General features: G+C 38.2%; 1 pseudogene; it reads left to right on the top strand.

The window, feature by feature from the left end:
• The first annotated feature begins 8,544 nt into the window (after positions 1-8,544).
• LOC149198457 (ubiquitin carboxyl-terminal hydrolase 3 pseudogene) lies at positions 8,545-9,158 on the top strand (annotated as a pseudogene).
• Positions 9,159-9,615: the final 457 nt, after the last annotated feature.

The following is a 9,615-nucleotide window of genomic DNA, read 5'->3' as shown; positions in this document are numbered from 1 at the left end:
GACAGAATTATTTTCTTGTCTTGGTACTCAGTTAGCTCATAGCTCATCTTATCATCCTCAATCTGATGGGCAAACTGAGATAGTAAACAAATGTTTGGAAGGATATCTTCATTGCTTTGTATCTGATAAACAGACACAATGGGTCAAATGGTTGCCTCTGGCTGAATGGTGGTATAACACTTCCTTCCATACAGAAACAAAAATGACCCCATTTATGGCACTCTATGGGTACCAACCACCATCAATCACATCATATTTAAGAGAAAATTCTAAGGTTCAGGCAGTGGAACACCACATCGAACATCAACAACAAGTCCTCCAACTCTTAAAGGATAACCTCGTGTTGGCACAAAATAGAATGAAACAACAGGCAGATCAACATCACAGTGAAAGAAGTTTTGATGTAGGTGATTGGGTATTCCTACGGCTACAACCATATAAGCAAATGTCCCTAAAGCAAGCTAAGAAGGATAATAAATTGTCACCAAAGTATTATGGTCCGTACAAGGAATGTGTCGGGGTGTATCAAAGGAATATCTCATCTTCACCCAATTTACGACCACTTTAGAGTCTCCATACACATTCATTGAAACTATGGATAACCACCTAGCATAAAATAAGAGCCCCCATAGTGCGATGATCTCAGCTCGAATGTTTGATCCAATATTGTTTGTATAGAAATGATATGAAATACTTAGCTCTAAAACAATGTATGCACTACTACCAAATTCTTGGTTACATGATGCACCATCAAAGAAGCTTACAGGAAATTTAGACCAGATATCAACTACCAAATGCCACCTATCATAAAATAAGAGTCCCCATAGTGCGATGATCTCAACTCGATTATTTGAGCCAATGCCACTGTTTCAACAAAAATGCTATGAAATACTTGGCTCTAAAACAATAAATGCACTACTACCAAATGATTGGTTACATGATGTGCCATCAAAGAAGCTTACAGGAAATTTGGAGCAGATATCAACCAGAAGAATATGTATCGAGGTAACCTTTTACGAAATATGCCCTATTTCATTATAATAGGAAGCAATCTTTAAATTGGTGCATTGAATATATGTATGAACAACTTCAAATATTAGAGCATTTCAACATCTCCAAATGCCCAAAAAAACATGAAAAGGAAGTGTGTGACACTTCGAATATGTATTGCTCCAATCTATAAGACATTCCTCAATAGAATTAAGATTCCATTCTGCAGATAAATGTATATTTTTCAACACATTTGTCCAAATAGAGATAGTGAATGGACAAGAAAAAAAATAGTTGTTCCATGCTCTCAAGTCCAAATTTACACATGTAGCATCTCCTAGGACCACATAGGCCTTTCTTGCATAACTTATCCCAAGTAAGAATCCTATTCCACCATGCCAACCATCCAAAGCATTTGATATTATTAGGAAAATTCCATTTCGACTTGAAATCCCAAGTCAAATCCTAAAAGAAATCAATTAGCACTCTTATATGTTTCATCGAGTATGTATCAGGGTGTATCAAAAGACGATCTCATCTTCACCCAATTTATGACCACTTTAGAGTCTCCATAAACATTCATTGAAACTATGGATAACCACCTAGCATAAAATAAGAGCCCCCATAGTGCAATGGTCTCAGCTTGATTGTTTGAGCCAATGCCACTATTTACATATAAATGATATGAAATACTTTCCTCTAAAATAATGTATGCACCACTACCATATACCTGGTTACATGACGCCCCATCAAATAAGCTTACAAGAAATTTGGACTAGATATCAACTAGAAGAATATGTATCGAGGAAACCTTTTATGGAATTAAGATTCCATTCTACAGATAAATGTGTATTGTTCAACACACTAGTCCAAGTAGATATCACGAATGGACAAGAAAGAGATAGTTGTTCCACGCTCTCAAGTCCCAATTTACACATGTAGCATCTCCTAGGACCACATAGGCCTCTCTTGCATAACTTATCCCAAGTAAGAATCATATTCTGCCACGCCAACCATCCAAAGCGTTTGAGCTTATTAGGAAAATTCCATTTCCAGTTGATATCCCAAGTCATATCCTAAGAGTAATCAATTAGCACTCTTATATGTTTCATCCATTATGTGTCGTGATGTATCAAAAGAAGATCTCATATTCACCCAATTTATCACCACTTTAGAGTCTCTATGCACATTCATTAAAACTATGGATAGTCACCTAGCATAAAATAAGAGCCCCCATAGTGCGATGATCTCAGCTTGATTGTTTGAGCCAATGTCACTAACAGAAATGATATGAAATACTTAGCTCTAAAACAATGTATGCACCACTACCATATACCTGGTTACATGACACCCCATCAAAGAAGTCTACATGAAATTTGGACCAAATATCAACTGGAAGAATATGTCTTGAGGAAACCTTTTGGTTGAATACGCCTTATTTCATTATAATACGCAACAATCTTCAAACTGGTGCATTGAATGTATGCAAGAACATCTTCAAATATTAGAGCATTTTGGCATCTCCAAATGCCCCAAAAAACATAAAAAGGAAGTGTGTGATATTCAGAATATGTAGTGCTCCAATCCTGAAGACATTCCTAAATAGAATTAACATTTTATTCTATAGATAAATGTATAATGTTCAACGCACTACTCCATATAGAGATCTTGAATGGACAAGAAAGAAACAGATGTCTCAAGTCCCAATTTACACATGTAGCATCTCCCATGACCACATAGGCCTCTCTTGCATAAATTATCCCAAGTAAGAATTCTATTTCGCCACACCAAGCATCCAAAGCATTTGAACTTATTAGGAGAATTCTATTTCCAGATTTTGTGAAAACAGCTATGGTTTGTAGTAGTGTGATGAACAAGAGCTATGAAGTTATAAGCCTCCTTAACCTAGATCTCACAGTGGATTTTCTTACCTCCCATGTGAAAACATCATTGGAATCCGAAAGAGAGATGTCTTCTTTGTGTTTTGGAATTCTTTCTCAAATTCTCCATTTAATTTGGATTCACTTTATTTTTTTGTCCTAAGGAACATAATTTATGATGCTTGTTTGTGTTTTGGGAATCTTTCTCAATCCTTTCAACCCTCTTGTAAGGAGTATTAAGAGGGTTAGCCCCATGGACTTAATTTTGTTATGATAGTTCAAGACAAGTGTTAAATGTATATTAAGTTTTATTGCTTATCGTAAAATTACAAATTTATGTACATTAGGGGAATTCTAAGGTCTAAAATGGGCCTCCCAAGGAAAATAATAAAATAAAAGTTATGAATTTTTGAAGAAAAAGAAAGGAAAACAGTTTTTTTAATTGTATTTTTGGTTTATCTCCTTATATATTTACTCAAATGTCAAGTGTAGGCACCATTTGGATGCATAATTAAATTCCACATCCAAAGAGTACTCACTCAACATACTTGACATTTGATGGGTACCTACACTTGACATTTGAGTAAACTTGTAAGGAGATAAGCCTAAAATACAATTAAAAATAGTTTTCTTCTTTTCCCTCTAAAATATTTATCCCTTGGGATGACATAATCATCTTGAATCCTATTGGTTCTCATAAAGTTAATTTTGTTAATACATTTTTTGCTTTGAGGCCCATTTTTTACCTCAAAATTCCCCTAATGTGGATCATTGAAAATAATTGCAATGGAACATTACATATCTTACCATTTTTGTATTTTTTTCCTCTGAAAGGGAAAAGTCACAATTTCCCTTAAAAGAAAATGAAAACTACATATCACAAGTCTGCAAGATCTACTACAAGAAGTGAGCCACTGAATCATCTGAGACCTATCAAAAAATATATTTTTTTTCTAAGTAAAGGTAATCTATTAATATGTATAGAAAAATACAGAGAGGACGAAGCCTCAAACAAGTTTAATGTAGAGTATCAACAAAATCTAGATTGCCCCAACATTGGGGAAACCAGTCCATAGAGAGCATAAAAACCAAAAATGGTATCAATTCTTGAGTCCAAAACCCACAAAAGAAACAATGAGATGATGCCCTGACATATAGTCTAGATAGGATACCAGATTCCATCCAAAACTAACAAAAACAAAAAGACTAGATAGAAAACACCTGGAAGCCACATCCTAACACCAGGTAGCCACATCCGAACCCCTGACAGCCTCGTCCAAATCTCTGGCTGCCACATCCAGCCACCTGGAAGCCACGTCAGCCTAGTTGAAGTCATCCGAGATGGGTTCCTCGATGATTGGGCATGCCCACTCATCCGCCTCGTCCCTGGAAACGTTGCCGTGTGGCTCTCCACCATCGCCAGATGCAACCTGCAGAGCAGACCCGTCGTGACTCGAACCACTAGAGGGGTACGTGGCAGCAGAGCTACCCCCTTCACCATGCTGATTGCCACCAAATTTATGGCCATGCGAAGTGAAGAGGCCCTCGTCTATCCCATTCTTTCCAGTATCTCTGCAATTACTACATCTGGGAGCGTCCTCCTGCGGCAAGTTGGAATTGTCGACCTGAGAGGCAGTCTGAGTGTTTTCTTCAGTGAAGAGGATGGAAATAGTAGTGGTAATGATAGGCCTATTCAGGGAGCTGCAGAACCTGAATTGGGTTGAGTGGGGAGCGGGATGAATGGGCAAAGGAAAATTAGCTGAGTGGACAGCAAAGTCGCCATGAACAGCACCTGAAGAACGAGCCAGACCCCGCCCACTTCTAGTGCTTGGATATCTACCCGCCCCATGAAATGGAGGATGATGCAGTTCAAGGGAGGGAGAGGAGGTGGCACGCTCAGGGTACTGCTCAGTCGGAGGGCGAGAAATTCCTCCCCAAGTTCCTCCCCTTTGACTTCTCATACGATGTCTCACCATGCTGATATTGCTGGCTGAGCACTCAGAGGGAGTAGTGACAGGAGGGACAAAGACAGAGGGAGCTCTAGCAGAAGAATTGTGAGGCGGAGCAGGGTCGTTCTGAGCCGAGGTTAGAATGCAGAGACCAGAATGGGAATGGTGAAACCCATTACCAAAATCCGCGCAGCATACTATCCAGTAGCGACGGCCTATTGCAGTGCGAAGGCTGGGTTCATAGGCTTGAGGCGGGCAGGTGCAGTGGAGCAGGGGAGACGGTGAAAGAATGAACCGAGGTACCTCCATATCCAAATAGTAAATGACTTTTTGCCACTTCAGACCTGCATTGAATGTTGCCTGCAGTGTTTCTTGGAGGTGCCTCAGGGTGGTATGGGGAGGGGCACCATCAGCCAAGTGGCCTATCCCCTCGCCGCCATCCTTCAAAGTGTTCATTAAAACCATAACATGTCACCCGCATCTGGGTGACCTATCAAAAAATATTGACAGACATTATCCACAGAATAAGTCTAGACTGTAAAATATATAACATATACAGGTTAAAACACTGTCATAAAGACTTCGTCCATGAGATCATATACAAAGAACATAAAGCTCGAGCAAAAAACATTGCACCAAAGAAAGAAATTGAAGCTGCCGAGAAAATCAGCCCGCCTCACTTTGAGGCGTGTCCACATTAGGTTAATGAAAAGTCAAGGGTCACACACCCCTTCACCTCATAACTAATGAATGCATATTCATATATAGTGATGAGGCTTATTGTAATATCATCAATTCTTATGATTTAATTCATTATTCTTATTAATTATCTAAATAATATCTTATCTCCTTAAGGTCTTATAGACCATTTTTGGTCTCAATGGATGTTAATCATCATCATTATCATCAATACACAATAAACATGTATTATTTATCCCATTTGATATCAAAGCCAAATTGTCCAACCATGATTAATATGGAAGCTATTAATAGTAGTACAAGGTGTCTCCAATGAAGTCCAAACAATACATCAGCGTGTAAGCGCTACAACGTACATGATTTTTTAACATCAATAGTATAACTTTTACTTTGTAACGTTGTAATCCGTACAATTCTTCCACCTAATGATTGTTTCATCTACTTGCCTACAATTCCTTATTTATACATCATGTATGCTCTTTTGTTATAGATTTTTGCATACATATTATACGTTGTGACTTGTCACCTTCTATCTTTTGTACAATTCCCTTTTAAACTTACATATTTTTTCCTCAATTAAACCCCTCAAATATTTCTTTTATATATATATATATATAACTTTGAAATTTATATATTAAAGTTGGCTTATTTATAAAATGAATAATTAAAAATTAAAAATTAAACTTTTATATAGAGTAAAAATTAAAATATAAATTCTGCAATGTAAGTGTTAAACACACATGGGAAACATAAAATAGGAAAGATAATCATGTGAATACAATTTTTATTAACAAGAGATATACATTTATAGTACATTGTTATGACCGTTGGGATTCACATCCCAAGGTCTCTTGGACTCCTTTTGTCCATTCGTCTTCCACACTAACCCATTGAGGATTAGGTGTCCAACATTCCCCCCCTTAATCCGAAGGGTTATGTATGAGTCCAAGAAGAGAGTTGTAATACAAAATATGCAAAAAATGCATGGCAGCACTAGGCTGATTGTGCTCTATGAAATGTTGGTATAAAGGGCAGTGGTTTAAGGATGACCACCAACACTGGAACGCTTAGTGCAGTTCCCGGAACTCTTCCAAAAGTGGCAAGAAGCTGAAGTCTTCTGCTAGAGGAAGTGCTCCTATTGTTTTGAAGAGGGAAACCTTCAACCAATAAAGGGAGGTCTCACCCCATATAAAAGGTAAAACTTCAACCTGAAAAGGGAAGTCTCAACCTGTGATGGTTTAAGGATAACCAACAACTCTGGAATGCTTAATGCAATTCCTAGAACTCTTCCAAAACTGGCAAGAAGTTGGTGTCTTCTGCTAGAGGAAATGTTCTCAATTGTGTTCCTGGAATTCTTCCAAAACTGGCAAGAAGCTGAAGTCTTCTGCTAGAGGAAGTGTCCCAGATTGCCAACTGAAGGCATGTTCACGGGCATCTTTGTCTCTGGCTACAACTCTGAAACTGGTGTGGCAGGTTGTGGCTCAGGCTCGCTTGATGTGGATTTGAAGCTTGTAGATGACCATCATTTCCCCCCCTGTCAGATACAAGGTGAGATGATGGAGGAAACTCAACTGCAAGACTGTTCAATATTCTGGAACAAGTTCTGACATGTGTTTGGAATATCTTCTTGGCTATTGATGCCCATTGCCAAGAAGCGATCCATCCAAGATGAATCTTTGTTCTTGCAGGACGTTTGTTTTTGAAGCATCTGTTTGAAGAATGACTGGTTTTATGACAGTGCTTACATGAATGAAGATCAAAACAGTGATCTTTCAGATGGCCAACTCGATCACAGTGTTGGCATTTCATAATCTGTTGTTGTTGTTGTTGCGGAAGAGAGGCAGAGTCTGGAACAGCTGGAGGTGAACTGTCATGAGGAGCATGTGAACTATCATGAATGAATCCAGCACTCTGAAACTGAATGGGCTTTGAGTAGTCTGGAATATGAAAGGACAAGTCCTTGTCATATCCAAGACCGGTTCTGTGCTTGTTGTGGACAAGTTGTTCCCAAGGTCTGATGATGGGCTTGGGAAGTGTAGATTGAGTTTCTGCATCTGCATGTACAATTGCTACTTTATTTGAATGAACTATAACATTATTAACATGCTGTTGATGGGTGGTTGTCTCAATGTTCTGAACAAAAACAGGTTCATAATGGTGTCTATTTTGATGTAGCTCTTCTTGCTGTAGTTGTGATTCAAGCTGCAAAAACTCTATCTTTTCTTGTGCATTTTGTATAAATTTTTGAATGTCAGCAATAATGTCTTTATTGATTATGATTGCGCTATCAGCAGTGGATACGATTAGAGTTCTCAATAACTCTAATATTCTTTCAAGCTTAGCCATTTTTCTTAGTAGGGTTTTTACTTTTAACTAGAACACTCATTCCTAGGGTTTTATCTTCAATCCATTTGATTTTCCTTAATCCAACTTTTGCTACGATTTAATACATACCCTAGATCAATCGCCTTGCAAACCCTAGATGACATTCAATCATTATGCATAACTTCTATAAGTATGCCACAAAGCCTCAATGCACTTAATTTCTAGATCTTAGGATCTAATCTTTCACATCATACCTGGTCTTCATATGAGTTTGACATAGTACTTGCCATGCTAAAGAATAGGTCCTTTTTCCTTTCATAGCAAAAATAATCAGTTAGGGTCAAATAAAGAATGTGAGCAATTATGAAATATCTTCTTCTACAAACAATATCAAGCCTTAATGGTAGGCTTTGGAGCAACCGTTAAGACCAACTTTCAACATATACCACTTAAAAATTTGGCTAAAAATAGTGAGCTTAAACTGTTGAAGAGAAACTCAAAAGGTAGATTCCCAATGCAAAATGGTGCATGTAAAGACATAAATAAATACTACCTCAACCTATTTAAAAAATTGAATTCATGTCCTGTTCATGAGAACCTCAACTGGAGCTAATCCTTCCTCGCCCACAAGGCGCAACTGGTATTTTCAGTGCCTTGTTTTTAATTTCTGTCAATCTACAACACTACCTTCTTGGAGCCAGATGCCATCTGTTCTCAGCTGGGTTCATAAAATATTTCAGGGAACACTTACAAATGAAACAAGATGCTTGTGATGTGAAACTGTAACTGCTAGGGACGAAACATTTTTGGATCTTAGTCTCGACATAGAACAGAACAGTTCCATCACAAGCTGTACATGCTTAATGCTGACGACAAGTTCTTTTGTGACAAGTGTTGCAGTTTGCAAGAAGCACAAAAAAGAATGAAAATTAAGATCCCTCCTCGTATTCTTGTTATCCACTTGAAGCGCTTCAAATACATTGAACAACTTGGGCGATACAAAAAGCTCTCTTATCGTGTGGTCTTCCCCATGGAGCTGAAGTTATGCAATACAACCGATGATGCACCGGGTTCAGATTCAGAGTATTCACTATTTGCAGTCGTTGTTCATGTTGGCAGTGGTCCAAATCATGGGCACTATATTAGCCTTGTAAAAAGCCATAACCACTGGCTCTTTTTTTGATGACGAGAATGTAGAAATGATTGATGAGTCTGTTGTGCAAACATTTTTTTTTTTGGTTCAGCACAGGAGTACTCAAACAACACGGATCATGGTTATATCTTGTTCTATGAGAGTCTAGACAACAAGCTTTGAGACATCCTTCATTGGATCAAATTTAGGGGATATATTTAGCTCGGAGTGCCAACAATTCAATTGGTTTTGGATGACTTGGAAATCCGAAAGTTTACAGTTGAATCGAACAACGACTTGTAGAGTTGTATCTTGAAAACAAAGAGAGACAATGGCTTGAACCACCATTCAACATGACGATTGCATTTCCAGTTCTTCTCTTAGCGTTACCACAACACGGTGAGATATCTTGCTTGCTGCGATTTCAAAATAAAACAATCTTAACTCTCAACGGCGGGACAGGAGGAGCGGCTTCAATGAGAGGAAACCCGATGACTGCATAAATATATAATTTCATATTTGATTGAAGGACATGTATGAAGAAATGTACTGCGGATTCAAGTCTGCTACAGCTTATTGAACACTGCCTTGAACTGATACCTCAAGACCCACAGGGCCCATGACTAAGACGCAGATGGGT

This window comes from Pinus tabuliformis, chromosome 2_1 (genome assembly GCF_031772625.1).
Source record: "Pinus tabuliformis cultivar Carrire ecotype Pingquan chromosome 2_1, CPIR1, whole genome shotgun sequence".
Taxonomy (NCBI): Eukaryota; Viridiplantae; Streptophyta; class Pinopsida; order Pinales; family Pinaceae; genus Pinus; species Pinus tabuliformis.
Note: the sequence above shows the minus strand (reverse complement) of the source record. Positions and strands in the feature narration are given on the sequence as shown.